At 32.1% G+C, this 12,456-nt stretch overlaps 1 long non-coding RNA gene across 1 annotated transcript; it reads left to right on the top strand.

The window, feature by feature from the left end:
* The first annotated feature begins 828 nt into the window (after positions 1 to 828).
* Positions 829 to 7,812, top strand: LOC149774176 (uncharacterized). Its single transcript, XR_016417011.1, has 2 exons — positions 829 to 4,243; positions 5,207 to 7,812. It is a non-coding gene; the product is annotated as an uncharacterized LOC149774176 (long non-coding RNA).
* The last annotated feature ends 4,644 nt before the right edge of the window (positions 7,813 to 12,456 follow it).

Below are 12,456 nucleotides of genomic sequence, written 5' to 3'. Positions count from 1 at the left end.
AATAGAAAGACATTTTCAAATGAAGAAAGAAGAGAAGGATATTCAATTTAAGAAAGAAGAATCAACAGAAAGAGAGACATTCAAAAACGGAACGAGAACGAGAAATTCAAATTCAAATTTAGAGAGAAGAAAGAGAAAGAGATTAATTTGGGACAAAGTTCTTAATCCGCATTTGATATTAATGTAACACTGTTTGAAAGTTGGCTGTTCCAACTTCTCAATATTATTGTACTTGGTTCCCACATAAACCTTACAGTTGTATGCACATATAACGCTTATTTCTGCATCTATACTGATTTCACATTTTGAGAACAGAGGTTAGTAAAACTATCTATATGTACGTTCGTTCTGAGGGCGTTCGACGTTAGCCACTCAGGAAGTTGCATATTTTGTATCTGCTCGGCATGAATGTCAGGTATCCAATTACTATGTGAACGAATATTTTGTGAGAACAACATGTTACTTTGTATCATAGTGTATGACAAGATAGAATTTGATAAGGAGTTACAACCGGCTGTTTATAAGAACTGTCATTCATCTTAATTGTATCATTCATTAAACAGGGTGAGCAATGCTGCTAGTGATACTATATGGATTGATATGGTTTATTGAATTAAAATCTACTCATTAAAAAATATTACTGTGTTATATTAATGTTTGACATATTGAATGAGCTTGACATGTTTAAATGTTGGGGTTGGGGGGGTAATAAATGTGTCTGAAAATTCTAAATTCTAAACTGGCCCCAACCATGTTAGAAAGGATTCGTTGATAATTTAGTGAGCTTCGACTTCTCACCATCTGTTGATGCCGCTACTGTTTCGATTCAGTGTATTCTTCATCGACTGCATGCTTCAAAATTGCACATTGGATTTCCTCCATTGAAACATATTGCAAGGCATTGAATATGTGATACATTTATGACTCACCTGGTGCAAAAAATATTTGCTTACAATCCCTTCCCAGTTCTAATCATTTGTAGCTAGAATATTAAATAAATACTCATTCGGGTCAGTCCTACACGCAACACCCGAGCATTACTGTGCTTTAACAATGCATACCATCATTTTAACATCTTCCTGAGGGCGTTCGAGTTTAGCATCTCAGGAATTTGTATATTTTTGTCTGATGGGAATGGATTGCAAGTATACAGCAGCAATGCCAAAAATTAGTTTTGAGAACAAAATATTATTTTGTATCATAGTGTATGGCAAGATAGAATTTCATAACGAGTTACGGCCGACTGTTTATATGAAGTGTTCGTCATAAGCGTATCATTCGTTAAACAAGGTGAGTAATGCTGCCAGCGATATTATATGGATATGGTCATTACTATGGTTTTGTTGAATTGAAATTAGCAAGAGATTGCAATTATATTAACTTTAATTATTGTTTAACATATTCATTGAGCTTTAATTTGTTTTCTAATTTCGTTAATAATACATACCTGCATTTTAACATCAGTATTAAACATCATTTTGTTTTCATTTTTGAACATGATAAAATGACAGTACATTGGAGACATTAACTGAAAGTATGACTGAAATAGTTCTGAGTTATTGTCATAGTTACAAACATAACTGTGATGAATATTTAATTAACATTATTTGCATGACCATTGTCCTTGATTGATGATATAAATTTGACCTACCTGACTATTATCATATTTTGCTTTCCTGATTTTGTGACGATCATAATTGGCAAAATGGATGTTTATTCAAATTTAACTTCAACATCTGACTTGTTTATGAATTTGATGGAATTTTAAATGACCCACATACTTGGTAATGTGAAATTAGTATATATAGGTTTTGTAAAAGAAAGTCTATATTCCAATTTTAATATAATTCATTAGGAATATATGATCAGAGTTTTTAGTTATATTCAGAAACTATTAAAAAGCAGTCATATACTTATGTTAATTAATGTAATTGCAATTTTATGACTGAAACATTATTATGGGATTATTTGTGAATTCATTCAACATAATTCTGGAGTATGCCATTGTGATGCCTAAATATTAATAGTACGTCCGTACATTCAAAGCTATTGGGTCATCGGTATATTAAATATTGGAATTCATTCGGAGTAGTCAATATGTTTTTTGAGCTAATGATTTGCGATTTTTTGGAATTTAATTTAATAATATTGTAAATTAAACATTTTTTTATTTATCGTTTGCTTCGATATATAAATTATTTGTTTATTTTACTACACATGTTAGTTTCGCTTCTTTTTGTTATTTAGTTTACAGCCAACGAGAGTAGATACAATATTGTATCCCAATTATGTCACCTAAATGTATTTTTCTTAGATTAATCGGATTTGTCAGCACAATGAAGTTATTGATACATGCTTATTCTGGAATTAATTAAATATGTAAAAATGTCCTTGGTATCGATTGTCCGTATGCTTACCTCATTTTAGTGCATGTTTGTCTCACCACTTGCTGCTATCTAAACTTGCTCATTTCATATGGTGAAATAGAACTAACTTATGTACAGTCATTTAAATGCATAGGTTCCATATTCGCTGCTAAAACATTATATAAATATACTTTTCTATGATGGCGACATGATACTTCCATTTGACGCCGTTGACGATGAATAATATTAGCAAAACTTTTAATTTTTCTTATGGTTTGAATTATCTTTGTATAAACCCTATTTGCTATCAAGTTACAACTTGGCCTTAATAACATTAATGAGGCAATCGCTTTACGAAATTGAGAGTATTTCAGTTCTAGAGATTAGTTTTTGGAACAGACTTTTAAGTCAGATTAATAGCTAGTTATATGGTTAGATGCATACGGTTTATAATGTGAATCGAGCCTGCTTAAGGAAATACGATTTTTTATATGCTCATTTTTTTCACTTTAACTTTACATTGTCATAATCGGTCAGTATTTTACGATACTGCACTCAAGTGCACTACATGTTGCACTCACGTTTGCCCAATAGTGTACTAGGAACTACTTTGTAAACAAATGTACACCCGCATAATAGGTGCTTTATGTTTTGGTTGATTAAATTTGTTTTTGATTGAACTAAAGCAGATGTTTCGTGGACTGCCAAATACCAGCTGCTTTGCCACATTCCGCGTCAAATTTGTTTTGAAACAATGTTTGGATTCTGGCTAGCTATAGACGCCAGACAGGGTTCTTACAAATAACATGCAACTGACAAGGTTTAAACTGTTTTCTTTAGCTGATAATAAGAATGGCAAATCATATAATTACAGTTTTACATCCTGCATTTCTTCAAAGTGTAATTTCTAATTTCTTCAAATCCGAATAACATGAGCCATATCATGTGTTATCAAGCTGGGTTACACATTTGGAAATTTTACTGTAAACTCAAATATATTCCAGGTGCAATTACGTCTTCCTTACTGCACTCAAAATGAAATAAGCATTATATTCCATAGCGTCTTTTAGATAATTGCAGTTGAACAACATATTTTCCCACATTATGATTTCAAAGAGAAATACACTTGCACATGTCAACATGCTGTTGAAATCCGATGTAATATATGTATAATTGGCATATATAAATCCAGTCCATAATCAGGAAGTTTCGTACGATTGACATAAATACCGAAATATATTCAATTCAGATAAAAGGAAAAGTTGTTGCCATGCGCGTTCATTCACAATATGACTCCAAAATTCAATTTTAATTAGACCAAAACGAAATTGACATTTGAAAGTTATACCTAGCGCTTGACTAAGTTTAAGTTTGTCTGGGCGGAGTTATGTGCGCATTAACATTGTTGTTGTTGTGTAATGATGAATCTGCGCTTGTGTATATAGTTTGGAATACGGCATACATTAAGTTATTTTGTTTCTAGTAGTATATTTTTGCTTATATAATTAGGCCTTAGGTGTAATAACAAAATGAACATATAATAAAAAGGTTACTGCATTTGTATAGAAAGATATGCATTCGTTTTTTCAGATGGATATACTCCACTCCCAAGGTCGTGCAATATTTCCAACCGAAAAACTCGTTCATATTTTCCCATACAAATGCAGTAACCTATAAAAATGAATGGCAGTAGGGAATACTACAATATGGAGCCCAGTTGAATTTTATTTTGCAAACTGTTTTATAGTTGTATTCCAGCACTTTCCCCATTTATGTTTCAGTGTTCGAAGTGTCAAGGATGGTCTCCTGCATTTCACTTCTTTCCAGGTTTTAAATGCCAGTGTGGTGATAGCAAATGAAAGTGTGAAAATCTAATGGTAATACAGTTGTTTGTAGGACTGAACATACATAGATATTATACATTAAAGGGCTGACATAATAATGTAATAAGATTATATATGTAGATGCAATATATATGCATTTATTTAATGAGTGATCAAATTAGTCTACTTTTTGTATAACACTAGTTTTTGCGATGTCGATAACATATAGATATTCATATCATATGAATTTAAATAGCCAGCAAATGCATTACTGCTTACATACAGTTATTCCATCTCTAAACTAAGCATTTTATTGTTGTTAAAGTAAAAATACGTTAGGTCCTTGCAGTCATTACCCGTGTTAACTGTAATGAAATGTATTACATAAATGCCTCGAAATCTCTGGCGAAATAAATGAATATATATAGCTTTCTTCCCTAATTGCAAGCATGGATTGTAAAATGTTCATCAAAACAAATAAACTAGCTGGGTCATTGGACGGAATAAAATATATAAAAAATTATCAGAGAAATGAATTAATCTATTGTCATATATCTGACTTAGCATATAGGCAAGGTGTGTTGATTTTCAAAGCGTTGTTATTATGCACGATTGTGAGGAAGCTGAAAGGCCAATAAATTCGTCTGCGTAGCAAATACAGCATTATTAAACAGCCCACTCATAAATATTCCTAGAGTAGACAACGTAAAATTTAATGCAAGTCCACTAGGTTCCCAAATGTCACCATGGTATGTGAAAAACCTGTTCTACTATAATGCAATAAGCTAAACCTGTTCTACTAGACTGCAATAAGCTATGAGGTATTTTGACCCTGGCCTATATCATCATATACCTTTCAAAAGTACGAAGTAGCATTGCAACGGTTATATAAGCTAATACTATCCAAGGTAGTAATTTTTCAAAAGGTTTATATTATTTATATAGATACAAGTTTATTAACACTTTAAACAGGAATGATTGGCTTAATCTGAATTATTTAACCTCTTTATTTTCAAGTTGACGGAGGATCAGTGCATGCGAGTGAACAGAGTATGACAACGGAGACTGGATTATTTGCAAACAAAACTATTCTTGCTATATAAAGAAAGCAATGAGTCATGAACCGTTAATTTGAGAAGTTAAAATTGTTCATCATGAATTTTTCTTCAAGATGTTTTTGTTGTGTTATTAATTAGGGGTTTGATTGTGTTGAAAATATGTATTTTTATTCAAATGAAAATTATAGGATAGCAACCTTGTAATTTTGAATTTGACAATATTTATACTTAAAATATAATTTTATAAAATAATTTTAATTTAAAAGATTTTAATTTTAATTTTAATTTATCAAATTTCGTCATCGCATATATACTTTTAAAATCATTTCAGTGGAGCCAGTCAAATATATGTTTTAGACAATAACCCATTAGATAAGATACAGCGAACGTTCTGGTCAACGTAAAATATATGTAATTGTCCCAAGCACCACACAACAAACGTGTTAACTAATTATGGTAGATTTTACTGCCGCATAGTGCAACGTTCGACCAGTAAGAGATCGCGTGAGAGAAACTAGCTTGATATAACTATCTGCATTCATTGCAGGCAATTATTTTCATGACGCTAAATTTGTGCATGATTGGCATTCTATATCATATTTTGGAAGGCCGTTTATCTGGAAAGCTATCATTTGTTTCTTATACTGGATCATTTACTAAACTTTTTCAATGCAACATTTATCACACTGGCTCCATCCATATATGCATCATTGTGTATACATGAGCATAACATTATGTAATATTGTTTTAGTCTGGAATAGACGTTTTAGAGTTTGTTTAATTGTTATATATGAATGATTAAGCTGTCTTTGATTAAACTTGATTTAAAGGACCGTTTGGCAGATTTAGAATAATTAGAATTATTTTAACAAGCAATAAAAAGTAGTGGCTTAAAATGCAAACGATAAAGTGAAAACACTTTAGAAAACTGATATAAACTTAATTTGAAATTGTCATTATTTGAAACGTTATAATTGGAAGGTTTATATGAAATATTATATGCGTGAAATAAGGCAAGAATATTCTAAAAGTAGAAAATGTATATATATTATAAATTCTCTGCTCAATACTGAAATATGCTAGGTTAATAACCCACTTTTTGCAACTGGACAACTGTGTCAGTTCTGACTGTATTCCATACTGTATCCACAATTAATCGGAAATAATGCATTGTATGATTTTAGATTATTGCAATGTTTTTCCAGTAATCTAGAAAACATTACTTTCGAGCACAAGTTCTTCAGCGAGTTGAGACTGATGATATGTGTTTTTGTAGCACACGTTCTTTACTTTGTGTTGCTTCTTTTCTTTTGGAGTATCGTTTTGGTGTGTATTATATGATTTATATGCTGACCATTTTATCAACGCTGCAGTTTTAATGTATTGAAAGTATGCTATGTTTCTTTGTGGCATTTGCAGTATAAGAAGTCATAAACAAAACACCAGAACAATACCTTGATTCAGAGGTGAGTTGCCAGAAGATATTGGAACTGATAGCATATTTTTACTTTTATAACGATTCTTAATGAAATGATGCATTATATGTGATCTGTAATTAAGACTAAAAGCACAATGTGACCGAGTTTTTAAACTGAGAGACAAGCCAAGTGTTTTGTTTATATATATATATATATATATATATATATATATATATATATATATATATATATATATATATATTTCTTCTGATAGGTTTAAAAGAAACGAATGAAATGTGATAAAGAGATAAATGTACTTATCATGTCAAAGAAAATGTATAATACTACATCAGATCGATGCATACATGCACGTATGATATATATATATATATATATATATATATATATATATATATATATATGGAAGGACAACAACTCATGGTGTTAGAACGAGTTCAAGATGGGAAAAATATCCTTGTTAAAATTAAATGTATAGTTTTGTCCTCTTACTGCTAGACTATGATCTTGTAAAGTATTCGTGATATATTCTCACTCGCTGGTTGATATTGGCTATGATTTAAATATTGCCCAATTTAAGACACCGAACCTACGTATATGAATTTCTCTATAGAACATAGTATGAGACTTTGCATGGGTAATAGTGTGCCTACACGAAATAAGACTACAGTATGCAGAATGGGTCGCACAGTCCATCTCAAGCAATGAACTTTACTTAATCATATTTCCACCTGATGAGATGGGTATTTTAACCCTATATAGCATTTGATAATTTCACTATGCTTGCGATTTCCTAGATTCCAATATTTTCAAATGTCATACATGCAGCCTAGTCTATAATGGCACATACTATAATCAAGTAAAGAGACTTCTGGTGTTTCTGTCCTGACATTATATGATGTAATTATGCATTCAGTTCTACAAATTATAAATTTAAATTATTTAACATGTCTCAATGCGCATTATTCCTCTAATAGACTGTATTTTAAGGACGTCTGTAAAACTATTTTACTATAATATTCTTCTTATGTTAAGCTTGCAATTACCAATAATAACATTATATTATGCCAGATTGTAAGAATGGACATCAACAACCATGGAGAACACAAAATAAAAAGAGTAAAATATACTATTTGTTACTTTTCTTTAGCATAACCCACATATATTTTGTTATATCGCTGTTATTATATATCTTGTCGTTCTTGACTTCCTTGTGCAGATAATGGTTCAAAGCGAATCTTTTTTCTTCAACTCTTACACCTTAAGCCAGTGCTGGTTAAAACGTAAATCGTTACTACTGTTTATGAAACCAAACAACTGTCGCAATTTTAGTGTGAAAAGTGGAATCTTGAGAAGTATAATACAGTAGAACGTCGATTATCCGTCAGGATGCGAGACAGAGACCATGACGGATATGAGAATAGACAGATAATGGAATATGTAGATTAAAAATATTATATAATAGACCTGGTCATCAAACAAATCATACTATCTACCTATGTACATACCTGTCTAGTATCCATGTCTTTATTGCAAATCATGCACTGCAATAAAATTACGGTCATTCATTTGAAGTCATTTCGCTTTATATCCAACCATGTTGATAAAAATCAGTCGTGTTTTCACACACAGTTTATATATCTTTTCGCTATATCGGAATCAACGGAGCAACATTCAGCTAAAACTCCATTATATCAAACTTTAAATGGTGTGTCGCTTGATCATGTGAAAAAATAACGCATCCATTATGAAGGTATTATATAAAGCAGACGTTTAACTTTCATGACGTAAATATAATTCGTCTCGACGATACTAGACTAAACATTATGCTTCAATATAAGGCAAGAAGTCCATACAAAAGACCATGTTAAATTATATAAAACTTTAAAATATTTCACAACAGATGATGAATAATATGCTACACTCACAGTAATTCTTAAGGTGTTATTTTTACCATGATATTATTCCACTTCTTTTTATCCTTTGAACTCTGTACAGTACTTTACTATACTGCCTTATACAGCCTGACCATATGTACCAGATTATACAGATATTCGAACCAGCTTTGTACGCAAGTGGATACATTATCATAATGAAAAATGTATTTTGACTTGTACTGTCTTTCAAATTCATTTCATGTAACCTTAAATATTATTTTAAAGGCATGTCACGGTATTTTTAAAATATTGTAAAGTCGATGGAGAACTGCAGACAAATGCCATCAAAATAAAAAATACCGCAGTGTTTTATCTGATTATATCGAGTTCCTGTTAATGCGAATTGTATTCGTTATCGGTGTCCGAAAGAATCATGGGGCACATGGATGGAGCGGGGTAAAATCGAAGTTAGCACTATGATCCTCCTCGACAAATGAAACTATTGGAACAATTTACATAGCATGAGTCATATTTGTATGGGAGTGATTGTGAATAATTATAATCGTTTTGATTATTTTTAAGAAAACAATAAGTTGAAATTGCAACAATAGCAACCCCATACATCATCCTGATCGGTAACCTCAGTGTCGGTAATGGAAGCACTCATTTAAGAAATGGCATCAGATCTATCTAAACCTCGTAACTCCTGGAAAAGTCTATGCAATAGCCTGAAATTCCAGTAAAGACAAACCAATACGTAAAGGTATTAAACACTGTTTATCACTATCAGTAGGATTTGAAGCATTGCTTCATTTGCAATGTTGGCTTGAAAGCAAAGGTAAGTTTTATAGGCAATCGGCGCCACAGTTGTGCGCTTACAAAATTTCATATTATTCTCTTATTTAATAACAAAATGAAGAAAATAAAAAAATAAAAAAATGACAACCAAAACGTTAGCTGCATTTGTCACCTGCACAACAAGGTGAAACATAATCTCACATGCATTTTAATCCATATAAGTATGTTCAATAAGAATGATACCATCTGTTAGAACTATGAGAATGTATTGTTTAAGTTGCTTATATACCAGAAAATAAACAACACTTTTTTATGGTGGTGCTTAACTTCCTTTTCATAATAAAAATGACTTTTGTGAACATAAACTTTGTTTCCATATCAAGAATCATCTTCTCGATTTTTAGTGTTATATCAATATATACGTACGTCTTATCTTGACATTGTGTTTTTAAAAGCTTGGGTATTTTCTTCGCATTTGGCGGCAAAAAGTAAGTTGTTGTTTTTGTAAATATGAGTATGTGATTTAATATGTGTGTGTGTGTGTGTGTGTGATTGTGTGTAATACAGATTGTACAAAGACAAAATATTTCACAGAGAAGAAACAAGACATGCGTGCTAACTGCGATGTTGAAAATTAATAAAGAATACATCATGTATTACTTTTTAATATTCTCTCCTCCTTCTCATACTTACATTATCACACCTTCATTCTCATACAACAATACCGATTTTATTTTTATAGTATAAATTTACAAGCTTCATAAAACAGTTTTTGCAATGCGCCTCAAATTATTCTGGAGGTAAGTACAACAGAGTTTTATCACAGGTATTATTGTCCAAATTAAATATAGTAAAATGATATTATTGTTTATATCATAAGCCTGTAATTCATTAGGTTGAGACCTGTACTGCCTACTTATGTACAATTTCAATAAAATTTGAAGAAGAAAGAAACACTGCAAATGAAAATATGAGCAAATCAGAAACATGTTTTAGTCAAAATATGGTCAAATCCGAAATATTTATGTTTCATCATCTGGACAAACCCCTAATCTGGATAAATTTTAATCTGGGTCTTCTAATAAAGTAACAATTTCAGATATTCTTAAAACATTGATTATTTAAAGAAAATAATACAGTAGTTGTTTTTAAGTACACATTGCATTGCGGTGCACTGTGAAAACATGGTTTTAAAACTTCACAAACAGTAACACCGGCAATTCGGAATATTATAGTTCACGTTCAAATTTATATTTAGAAAAGAGACACACGATCGAGGATGTAAATGTTGTCCCTCTGAAATACTGGGCCTATTTACCACTGTATCCGCAGATGTTTAAAAAGACATACTTAACAGGGAAAGACCGCTATGGTGGGATAGTGGTTAGAACGTCTGCCTCGAATCTGGAAACTCGCGGGTTTGAACCCCGGCCTAGTCATACCAAAGACTTATCAAATGATACACTAACAGCTACCACGCTTGGCGCTCAGCATTAAAAAGGTTAGTGCTAGGACTGACTGGCTATTATCAGAATAATGTGACTGGGTGGGACATAATGCTACATGTCTGAGGCACAAAGTCCCAGTGCTAGACATCACTATAAACTCTCACACTGCAGACATCGTAGCGATGTGATTGAAAATTGTATTCAAGCTACATTAAAAATCCAACATGCAGGCAAACACACAGCAGGGACAACATATTCTCTCCGATTATGATGTTAGAAACGGGGATGCCACCACCTCGCGCTCAGTAACATATAATGCCGGGGATACTGTTGATATTGTAAACATAGGGAAGCACGTTCCGAGAGGCTGCAATAGGCGAAAAGATATTAAACAAACAAGGTAACATAAATTATAATAGTTCCGTAAACAAACAGTTAATCACAGCATAGTGACAAGTACAGAGATCAGCACAATGGATAAAAAGAATACCGATTGTATCCGACCAAAGCGTCAACGTGCGTTCGACGAGGGATCATCTCAAGGCTACATAATCAATGGAAACCAGCACATGTACAAACTATTGTAAAACTTCATAATCGTACATTTAATAAAATTGTGAGACTTTCATAGCTATATCAGTGTGTGTGGGTGTGTGGGTGTATGTGTGTCTGTGTGTGTGTACATCATTTTTAAGGGTAATAACTCTCCATTCAAGAAAACGAATTAGCAAGCCTATGATCCTCCACCCTTTTCCCATTTTTTTGTAGCATGTTGGTATATGTTCATTATAATGCTGGCATAAACATACAAACTAATCTAGAGAAAGTTGGGGAAGGGACTCGAATACATAATTTACGTGCCGTACCAATATATATAGACGCGTTTATTCCTGTTTGTGCATGCATTTTACCTGGGTCCAATACCGCTAAGAACTAATAAAAGCTCTAACAGGTGCTAAGAAGCATTAGGAGGCGCCAAGGGGTCATCGAAGCTAGTCTTAAAGAAATTAAAATATGTTTTTTTTATGGATAACATTAATTGATATCATGACGACAGCAGCTCAAGACTGAAGAAAGACAACTCTTTGTGTTCAGTACGCTAAAACTACAAGCGTTATCGTTCATCATATAGGCGAGTTTATCAGAGCCATTATTGTTCATATACTTCATGAAAGAAGATTATGGTTATATGCTTCCCAATTGAACATTATAAATGAGTGACCCAGCTACTGAAACTTAGTATCATCCAAAATATTATGTTGCGGTCACTACATAACGACCAAAACCATGTGAGCAAATCAGAGCAAGTAAATACTTTTTTTCATTTGATTAAAAATTTCTAACAAACAACCAACAGTGATCAAGTATAGTATATTCCTGCACAACGTAAACTGAAAATATGAAGGCTTATTTTGTTACAGCAGAACAATATGGCAACCCAAACGTGGTTCAACGTTCTTTAATCACGCATTCGTCATAAAAGCTAAATATTGATATTAATTACGATATTTAAATAGGTTTCATTTGCATTCCACCTAAGGTATCAACGTACACATCGAAATAACCAGGAATGATAAAATGAATAAGTATTGGTTCAAACCTATTGACTTTTGCAAATCAAATGATATTTATATATCAAATATAAGGGTC

Source organism: Sinohyriopsis cumingii, unplaced genomic scaffold (genome assembly GCF_028554795.1).
Source record: "Sinohyriopsis cumingii isolate HCF-2022 unplaced genomic scaffold, ASM2855479v2 utg000426l, whole genome shotgun sequence".
Classification (NCBI taxonomy): Eukaryota; Metazoa; Mollusca; class Bivalvia; order Unionida; family Unionidae; genus Sinohyriopsis; species Sinohyriopsis cumingii.
Note: the sequence above shows the minus strand (reverse complement) of the source record. Positions and strands in the feature narration are given on the sequence as shown.